This window comes from Chelonoidis abingdonii, chromosome 2 (assembly GCF_003597395.2).
Source record: "Chelonoidis abingdonii isolate Lonesome George chromosome 2, CheloAbing_2.0, whole genome shotgun sequence".
In the NCBI taxonomy this organism is placed as follows: Eukaryota; Metazoa; Chordata; order Testudines; family Testudinidae; genus Chelonoidis; species Chelonoidis abingdonii.
The window spans coordinates 138,260,183-138,271,311 of NC_133770.1; positions in this window are offsets into that span (position 1 = coordinate 138,260,183).

Sequence of the window (11,129 nt, forward strand, 5' to 3'; positions counted from 1 at the left end):
AGCCCTGCAGAAAAAACCTGGATGTTTCTGCATATTTAAAAAACATGTATTCACTTATGCATGGATTACCAAAGTTTTAAAAAATCCACAGAATTTTGATACGATTGACCCTTCCCATGAAACTCCTCTGAAAATTGACACCTTCTTCACCAAACTTTGATCCACCCCTTCACCAGATACCCTTGAAAACTGAGGAGCCTTAAAGCATTCCCTGAGAGTGAACAAACCAAGTGTCTGATAAACCAAGGTAAAGACAATGCAAATACCCTTCCAGCAAACTCCTCTCATTTAAAATAGCAACATGACACATAGTCACTCCCTTATTTTTAGAGTCTTCTAAAACATGTTATGGGACCATCCAGGGATTACAATACTAAAAAGTAATTGCTAATCAGAAGTTTGGAGTCTGCTTTTACCTCTTCCTTTAAGTTTACTTTTACCTTCCTGAAGAAAATTAACCTTTTCAGTCTTCAAAGAATATTCAGGAACTTAAAGCTTTTGTGGGTGCCATGTCAACCAGATGGAAGCTGTGCCCATATGTTCCAATTCTGGAAGCCTGATTAAAGAGGTACAAAGAGAGGGATAGTCCTCCTCCATTGTATGGACTCAGTGAAGGGGAAGGACAGTGATCTCACTGCCTATGCAGAGGAACATGATAGAGGTAAGTAGGTGGGAAGATACAGCGAGTCCTCCTATGTTCTCTTTTGCCTGCTTTGTTTTCTGTTCTCTTCTGCTCATTTCTTACATTTATGTTTATTTGTATTTTGTGTATTTTTAAGTGCAAACAAATAGTAAGTCTGCCACATGTGGTGCGAAATGCCCCAGGCCCACATTTCCCAAAAGATGCACAGGATATTCTGTGGCTCCCCATCCATGAGAATCGCTACCTCTCCTTTACATAAGCAATCTCTCTCTGTCAAGGTTGACTTGCTTCTAAGATTCACGCTGAAAGCTGCCAGACTCTCTTCCTACAGGGTACACAATCCATATGTCCCTTCAATGGTAATGTTGCTTGGCAAGGATGGAACATACTGATTATCAAGAAACTCACCAGACAGAGAAATCAAACATGTATCATGTAGTCTTGGGATGTTAGATGGGGTGGGATCTGAGTTACTACAGAGAATTCTTTCCTGGGTGCTGGCTGGTGAGTCTTGCCCACACGCTCAGGGTTTAGCTGATCGCCATATTTGGGATCAAGAAGGAATTTTCCTCTGGGGCAGATTGGCAGAGGCTCTGGAGGTTTTTCGCCTTCCTCTGCAGCATGGGGCATGGATCACTTGCTGGAGGATTCTCTGCAGCTCGAGGTCTTCAAACCACAATCTGAGGACTTCAATAACTCAGACATAGGTTAGGGGTTTGTTACAGGAGTGGGTGGATGAGATTGTGTGGCCTGAATTGTGCAGGAGGTCAGACTAGATGATCATAAAATGGTCCCTTCTGACCTTAAAGTCTATGAGTCTAGTCTTGATCTCTTGTGTATCTTATGCCAACCCCCATACAACCACTGCTAATCCTCAATTATTGTTTGCCTTTATTCTCAAACTCACCTTGGAGCACATTTACAACATCTCAAACATCAGTTTAACAGGTTTTATTAATGATTAGGTCCACACTTTCAAAGTGGCAGCCTTAGGTTGTCATGTGCAATTTTCACGCACATCTTTGCTCTTGCAACCTACTCTAGGTTCTTGCATTTCTAGCTACCTATGAATGTAAATCAGGTAGTCAGAAGTGAAATACACGTTTGCAGCTGCAGCTCATTTTTTCAGGGTAAAAAACAGTGCATTTTTTAAAAATTGCAGATTGGACCTCCGAGGCTACCATTACCAACTACTGCTAAAACTGCCAAGGTTTGCAAATGCATTTAATATACTACCTACAAAGGCTATTTTAACAGAACATTTGGGTTGCAATGTCAAAACTTCAAAGTGAGATGCGGCAGATGTGCTGTAGTCCATGCAACCTTAGTTTTTTTCCTCATGCTTCTGCGCTGTTCACTGACTGAGGCAGAGGTCCTTTGGATAAAAAATGTAATCATATAATTAAAGACTTTATCATAATGCATATTTGCAAGACGGCTGAATTAAGATTGCATGGGCAACTTTAATTCTGCCATTTCCTAAGTTTTGACAGCCTGACTTTGAAACCTTTGAATTCTTTTAATGTATTTTAATGTATTTTTCTGTATGTAAAGCAAAAGGTAAACTCAACATTTATGTGCAACTGTAGCAACCCCATGGTGCATCAGCAGCACAATTTGATCCTTGAACTTTCAGCATTGCAGGACAGAGCACTTCATCTCAAGTGGTAGCCATAACTATGTTAACTGGCACTAAGAGAAAGCTCTTTTTGAAGAGGTGAGGATGGAACACTGGATCCAGGTGCTGAGTCCAAGGAAAACCCCATCAAAGCGTTCTCTCCCATCCCCTTTCCAGGAGTTGGGTGAGCTATTGCCTCATTTGGCATGTGTAGGAAAGAGGAAGGGCTGCTGGGAGCATGTGATGAGCCTGGGGATGTGACTAGGAGGAAGGAAATGGACCAATAGAGCCAGATGCTGACCCTGGGAGCAGGAAGAGACCCATTCACCCTCAATGATCTGGCAGATCCCAACTTTACCTGTACACTGTCTCTTACTGCTTTGGGGGAAGCTGAAGCCCTATTCTAGTTTTCCTGTGTGTTTAGGTATTTAAGCTGACATTTTTTCCTGAGGAAGATCAGTGAGAAGGGAAGTGGTAATTTTTGACAATTTCTATTTCAGCAAAAACTGAACTGAATTCATGAGACAAAGAAAAGGCATGTCTCTAGCCTGAGGCCCTGTCTCCTGCAAAACATCAAACAACTGCTATAAATAATGGAGATATGAGAGCTACTCAAATAAAAGTTCACAAGAATCTTTTGTAATAGAAATTGTTAGGCAATCTAAAGATAGAGGTCACTACCAGACTCATTTAATTTAAAAAGATATTCTCCTCACCTATATAGGATACATTAATTCTTTAATTGCTGCTCACTTATGTAATAGATGCAATGGCGGTTCCAGACACCAGCGCTCCAAGCACGTGCCTGGGGTGGCAAGATTCGGAGGGCACCCTGCCAGTCCCTGTGAGGGCGGCAGTCAGGCTGCCTTAGGTGGCATGCCTGCGGGAGGTCCGCTGGTCCCGTGGATTCAGCAGCGGGTACGCCGAAGCCACGGGACTGGCAGACCTCCCACAGGTATGCTGCCGAAGGCAGCCTGCCTGCCGTGCTTGGGGCGTCAAAAAAGGTAGAGCCGCCCCTGAACAGATGTATTAGGTAAACTGGACTTTATGTGAGTTAGTGTGTTATACTGGCTAGAAATCCCTACAGTTACTGAAAGGTAATAGTTGTTTATAGCTATTCGTTCACTGTACAATGCTACGGTAGTGAGCACTGTTTTTTTTTTCATCTGGAAGTGTGCTTCCAAATGAAATAACATGATCTACTGGGGAGAAAAGTTTGAACTGCGAGGGCTTCTAAACTATTTAGATTTCTGTTTTGATCTTTCATTCCATGGAAGTATTTTTTGTACAGTAAAGGTAAGTGGTCTTGTAATAAGCCTGTGTCCCAAATCTGGACCTTAGCGTCCAAAATCTGGGTGCTTAGCATGAACCTCCCCCAAGCTTATTACCAGCTTGGATCTGATCTCGCTGCCACCAACCAGGGATCCGTGCCTGGTACACTTCTGGTCTCCCAAAATCTTCTCTGGGGGACCCCAAGACTCAGAAACACTGAGTCTCATCCCAAAGGGAAATCAACCTCCTCCCTTTGTCTCCTCTTTATCTCATCCCCAGCTGTCCCTCCCTGGATTATCCTGGGTGATACTGTACTTAAACTCCTTGAATGCAAAAGAGAGAGGGCAATTTACCTTCCCCCCTCCTTCCTCCCCTGAGGCTATGCAGTCAAACCTAGTCAAGCTAACACAAAGAGATTTTCCCCTCCCTTCGTTCTGTAGCCTTAACCAGAGAAAAACCTCAAACAGGGTTTAAAAAGAAAACTTTATATAAAAAGAAAGAAATTACATAGAATATCAACTCTGCATTAAGAGATCATACAGAGCTATTGCTTATAAGAAAATAGGAATAAACAGTCTGATTCAAAAGATAGCCAATTTAAACCAGTCCAGCAAAGTACACACATGTAAATACAAACTACAATATCAATCTATTGCTTTTCCTTTTGTACTTACAACTTGGTAACAGCAGGGTAGAAAGAAGCTTGCAGATAGAAAGAAAAGCTGTTCTCTCATAGCCGAAAGAAACAAAGAGACAAGGACAAAGCCAAAAACCTCCAGAGGTTCCCTCCCCTGCTTTGAACAATCCGGTTTCCTGATTGGTCCTCTGGTCAGGTGTTTGATTCCCTTTTCAGGTAGAAGAAACATTAACCCTTAGCTATCTATTTATGACAGGTCTGTTAAGGACATTCAGAAGAATGGTTTCTGATTCTGCAGTTCAGAACAGTTACCTGGATACGGGGCATCCAAATGAGTATCAAAGTGCAACATTTAGAGGTGCTGGTAATTCCACGGGTAGCCTTCAACAGAATAGTACAAGTTTAATTGAAAGCATAATTCTGCAGGCCAAATCTTTATAACTGATGAGTTCTTCCCAGCTCATGCATCTTTAATTTCAGTGCCCTGATAAATAATGCCTAGCTCTTATAAAGCACATTTCAACAGCAGATTTCAAAGTCATTAGCATCATTAGTCCCATTTTACATATAGGGAAACTGAGGCACAGAGAAAGGCAGCAAGTTGCCGAGGTCACCCACTAATAGAACCAGAGCTCCTGAGCCTCAGTCTGATGTTCTAGTCCCTGGGCCACACTGCAATTCTGGCAGCTATAAGCACATTTTTATTTATAAAATTGAAAACATTTTCTACAGACTCAATGAGACAAACACAGAACTGAAAATTCTTTTTTTTTTACCATTTCATTTTTTTAAATAGTCCCTTTTCACTGTATAACAACATGTTGTAGGTAAAATTCTAATGAGGAAACAGGAGAACCAAATTGTATATATGAAAAAAATTGGGGACATGAAACTCTAGGTTCATTTCATTAAACCAACTTTCAAATCGCCTTCTCTCCATGATGTCTAAATCCAATCTATAGTAATCAATTCCAGGGTGAGTACCTCATCTTTTACATCATTAAAAGGCACTGTAGCAGCATGTTTCTTGTCTTTTGAAGAAATAGAGTTATTATATTAATCAGTATGCATCTAAAAGGGCAAAAGATTTTTCATGTTACCCTAGATAGGTCTTTTGTGCCATAAATTAGATGAAGATTGAAAATAATCTGCATTGTATCTATTGTAGGCTACAATGTCAAACTACAACGATCTATATGATTTTCCTGTTTTCTATTTATTTAGACATATGTTGTGCTTATCCTATGCATGTATTTAGAAGCCCAGTGTTTAACAAGAGATATGAAACAGTCTGAAAATAAAGCCTACAGAATATTTTGCCACCATCAGCATAGTTTTAATGGCTTCACCATAACCGCCCTCCACCACTGAATGAGCTAGATGCTGTCTAGAATTCACGAATCCCATCAGGATGTGAGCCTCAGAAATGAATGACAGTGTTACGAACCAGGGGATGCTCATAGTCAGGTCTATTTGTATATATAAAACCATTGCCTCCTATTGTTTCCATCATGTTAATATACACTATATTTCAGTCTTATTGAGGCTCATTCTCAGACAGTTCATGCATATCTATACCCCAATCTCCCTGGGAGACTGAGTAAGTCACTGGATTGCACCAGTAGGATCTAAACAGACAGAAATAAATATGGAGCTGTGTCTATCAGTATGCTGAACACCCTGAAAATTGTACTTTCTGCTTTTAGCCCATACATAGATTGGGCACGAAGTGTGACTAGAGGCTGAAGAATCCACTTGGGAGCACCCTTGGAGCAGTAGAGCAACTTCCCAATGCCACCATTCCAGAAAAAAAAGAATGGAGCCACTTGCAAGCAACTCCTGCTAGGATCTGCAGTTACATCAACACTACTAGCATGGAGGTAGCAATATTGCAGGCAGCTATAGATCCAGAAATATTGGCATTGATATATGATCTTCATCCATAGCCAGCAGGAGATTGTTAACTAACCCAATAGGTATTATTTCCATAATATAGCCAGATGTGATATGATCATCTTACATCCTACTGAAGTCAGGTTGCAGCCATGCTGTAGTTTCCCCTTCTAGCAGGATACTTGACTTGGGGTTTAGACCTCCAGTGGAACCAATACAAAATCTTTCCTTCAAGGGCAAATAAGAGCCCAGACCAAAGTCCATCTGAAATAAAATCCACAGTCTTTCCATCCATCCTCCTTGTTGGGTCACAGAGCTGCGAAGACCAGTCCATCATATCTAAGATGTCATGATGACATTTTTCCTTCTCTGGGCCCCAGTTTCATTTCCAATTCCTTTGTTGCAAAGGTTTTTCTACCACCACTAGCTGGCAACTCACACCACTAAACAAGGGTCTGGCCTAGAGACTCTGACTCTTCATCACCCTTATCTACTTCATTAAAACAAAACAGCTTCACTTTTCCCTGGGCCAATTCCTATGTTCTCTATCTCCTCCCAGACCACCTGACTAGCTCTGTCCCAGGCCATTTTCTGACAGCCCATCTCTGGCTCCCTTGCCAGGCCTCCCCTGGCCTTTTTCTAGCTTCTGACTGCAGCCCCTTTGTTGATTCCTCTTCCATAAACCACCACAGAAAGACTCCCCTGTGTGCAGGGGAGGTGAGTTATATGGCCCTGTGGTGCCTGTGCTCCAGGAATATTCAGGGCCCAGGGGCCTGGCTCCACCAATATTCGGGGCTGGGTCTCTCTCCTAGTTCACCTGCCATCTCCCAACATCAACTGCTGCCACAGCGTCCTAGTGGCCCCTATCCACTAGGGCCAGAGCAGGCTGACCTAAGCTGACCCTGACCCTACCCTTCTGCCTCAGACAGATGGACCCTTCCATTTTCTGGCAGGACCCTCCATCAGCACAATCCCCCCCACACCTGAATTCACCACTCCTGCCCCATGCTGGGCAAGGGGAAGCCCCATCCCCCACCCCCAGTGAGGCTACAGTGATGGGCAGCAGAAGAGAAGGAGGTGCATAGAGGAGGAGGCAGCCCCCCCAAAACCACAGGGGAGGCGAGGGGGATTTTTGGACCTGAAAGAGGCCTTGGGAGCATGTGCAGTGCCAGTGTTGTGAGGTTAGTGTGCTGCCAGGGAGGAGTGGGGGGCTCCTCTCCTGGACCTCGGTGCTACCAGTGGGGCAAGGGCTGGTGGGGAGTCTTCCTCTTTGGCCTGGCAGAGGAGAGTCCACCTCTCTGGCCCCAGGGCAGCCTGCCTGCACTGCAAAACCCTCATCCCTGGCACTGCCTCACCGCAGACCCTGCAGCCCCCCGGACACCAACCCTCTGCCCCAGCCCTGAGCCCCCTCCTGTACCGTGAACTACTCATCCTCTGCCCCACCCTGCAGCCCTTGCCCCACCACCCCAACCCTCTACCCCAGCCCCTCCCACACCCCAAACCTCTCATCACCAGCCCCACCCCAGAGCCCTCACATTTTTACATTTTTTTTAAAAAAATATTGGCTGAAAAGGCAGGTGTGAGGGGGGAGGACTTGAACCTGTTCTGGGCACCACCAAAAATTGTACAAACCTGCCACTTCTGCCTGTGTGTACCCCCAAGCAACTCTTTTTCCAGCAACCTTACTTATTGGCTGTAGTCATGTGACCCTCTGGAGGACTATAAATCCAAAAATGGCTGTTCTTAAAGGGCCAAAACTTGGAACAGCAATGAGCTAAACTCAGTCCTATCCTCAAAGGGATACCCAATCTGAAACCAAAGTGAGTGGGGGGAAAGACATTTAAAAACAGTTATTTTGCCACAATCTTCTTCATAATTTTTGGACATTTGAAAGAATGAGAGATGGAGGTATATAGTCATAATGGGAAGTATTTGCTTTGGGAAATTTTTTTAAATTAAATCACGAAAGATTCAAGTACATGAAAATTCACACAAGACACACATTTTCAAGTGCTTGTTCATTCTAAGTGCATCAGTTCTTAGGGATCCAAACTGAAACACTTAAAGTCTAATTTTCAAAGGTGCTGAGCAGCGAGAGGTCCCATTTAAGTTTCAAAATTAAATGGATACTTTTGAAAACATAGGTCAATGGCTCAAGGTCACACCACAGATCAGCAAATCGGTGTCAGAACCTGTCACCTAATTTGTCTGTCTCAGGTTTCTCATCTGCAAAGTGGGTGAATAATTCAAAAATAATTCTTAACTCTTTGTACCTCAACATGGAATGGGTTAGCAGAAGGTTCCTAGCCTTCAAAAGTGCCCAGTGATTTGATGTACTACTTGGCATCATCTGCCAGAAGCCACCTGCCCGCCCTCTAGGGATGGAGTTCAGCCGAGGCATAACTGTCCACACACTTGCAGGGGACAAATTGCAACCCCTTGTGTCCACAGTGGTGAATCAAGCCCCCTGCATGTATCCATTCCACAAGATCCATTCTCCTCATATAAGGTCAGTGGCTTCAGAAAATGGTCTTAGGCTGCCTAGTCAGGCTTATTGTAGAATTTGGGGATACCTGGTGGGCACTTCTCCATCTACCAACTTTAGGTGATACCTATTCTACAAGAGCAAGAAATGACTAAATAAGGAAAGTAAGAACAAGAAAACAATGAGCGGCAGCTGCTAGGGTAGGTCAGCCATACTACCTAACCCTGCCTTAATGCAGCAGCTAGAACTGGGTGAAATTTGTGGACAAAAACTTTCTTTTTTGCAAATAGTGCAGATTCAGCAACACTGAAACATTTCATGAATGTGTCACTTTTGCTGAATTTTTTTGGTTAGAAAAATATCTGAAAAAAAGAAATATTGTGAAAAAATCAAAACATTTTGTTTTGACAATTTTCAAAATGAAAGGCTTCAAATTTTCATTCAAAAAGAATTTCCAATTTGAAATTTCCTTTAATTTTATTTTTAAAAAATCAAAAAAGTGCTCAACCTCAAAATGAAACATTCCATTGTGGGTTGAACAAAATGTTTTATTTCTCCCACAATGATTTTTTCTACTGTTCAATTTGTTGAAAAACATTAAAAAATCTATAATTGTCTCAGCTCTAATAGTAGCTGATACAATATGAGAGCTTCTCTCTTCCTGTTGCTGTCAGGACAGGCTGATTCCTGACATACAAAATCATGGTGAAATTGGGGGAGTAATGGTATCACATTCTGGGGTGCAATCCAGATCACTGAGGGGTTGTGTCACCACCTACATCGTAACCTTGGGTGCCTCAAAATGCTTTGCTGTTGTAGCTCCCATCTCTGGGCTGTTTGTGATCCCAGAGAGCATGCAGGTCACACACTGTCTATGTATAGCAGAAACCCTCATCCATCAACTTCCAGCAGTCTTGGTTACTGCTTTCAGGGTGATCTCAAGATACTGTGAGTCCCAGATTTTCCCCCAAATCTATTCTGCATTGTCCAGCCCTCTCCTGGGTAGTTCAGATATTATAGGTCCATTGTCAATTTAAACACAAGCCTGGATTAGTTTAGATTAAGAAATAAAGCAAGTGTATTTAACTACAAAGAGATTTTAAGTGAGTACAAGAGAAATAAAGATAGAACTCCTTCTGGTAGCTAACACTTAATAGGGTAACCTTGGTTCAGGATGAAACCTTTACCTCATGTTCCCAGGAATGCTGCTGTCCCAATTCTCAAGTCAGGACACCTCCTCTTTGCCCCCATAGTCAAAGGACTGGTTCATTTGTCATCTTCAATGAAAGAAAGAAAGAAAGAAAGAAAGAAAATGAATTTCAGGTATTCTTGCCCATCACTTTTATAGTGCAATCACTCTTTGAAGTGGATTCTGTGATGGGTTGGACCATAGATTTTGTCTATAGATATGTCTATAATTTTCACAGACATAAATGGGAGTGAAATTAACTCCAATATGCAGGACACACACAAGGGTCTCTGCATGGCTGAAACCCTGCAATAGCCTCACAAGGGGGTGGGGAAAAGATGTGCAGAGCTGCCATGCAGGAGGTCTCTGCATATCATATGCGGGACAGCCTGAGGGAGTGGCTACTGCAAAGAAACTTACATTAAGTTTAAGTAAAACTGCGATGAAGCTACCCTACCCATGGGCAGAGTGGGTAGCTTGCTATTGCATATGAACAAGTGCCTTTTTTCGTGTTTGTGGAAATCTAAATAACAAAAAAAATTCCATCCCCCAAGCCCTGAGGAAGTCTTCATACAAAGCCCAGTCACACAGGGAGAAGAGAATTTTAAAAATGTTTTTTTTGTAAAAGGGGATTATCCTTATGCCAAGTTGAATCCAGAATGAGCCCTTCTATGCCACATTTAAATTACTAATGAAACTTTACATATGTATAATGGAGATGTTGGCTACAGGCTTCGTTATAATGAAGTTAGTAACCATTCCTGTAAAACACGCAGCAAAATAGCTGTTTTGCAGTTATTCAGATTCTTGGGTTTCTAATATATACTTCCTGAGAGTGGAGGAGAGAAAGGTATTGGCACTAAGTGTAGCTGCACTGACATTTGAAATATAGTGAAAATACATTTATTAGAGGTTTCTTATGACAGTTAAATAAAAGAGTCTCTTGAATGTTTGCCCTTTTTTGGTGGAAATGTAAAGCAAAAGCAGCATTCTTCAAGGAAAGATCAGCTTCTATGAAATGCCAGAGTTTTCTAAAAAGACCATAATTTTTTAATGAGCTGAAGAATGAAAAATAGGATGTCCCGCCGTCTTGATTTTGTTTAGAGACTTTACGGTGCTTTTTAATGCCATGCTAATGCCTGGTGGTATTTTGGCAGCAACTCCAGCTCCTTACTTTCCTTTTGGGTCACATTGCAAGATATGAGCAATTCAAACATGTTCTCCCTTCAATTTTAAAGGCCAATAATAGTAAATATGTTGACCAGATTCCTCATTTCAACCTACTTCAGAAAAACTATTTACTTTTAAGAACATTGGAATGCATTCAATTCAACAAGTATATAGTAGCTGTTTGCTAAGTTGTAATTAGATTCAGAGGGAGATCAGGATTCA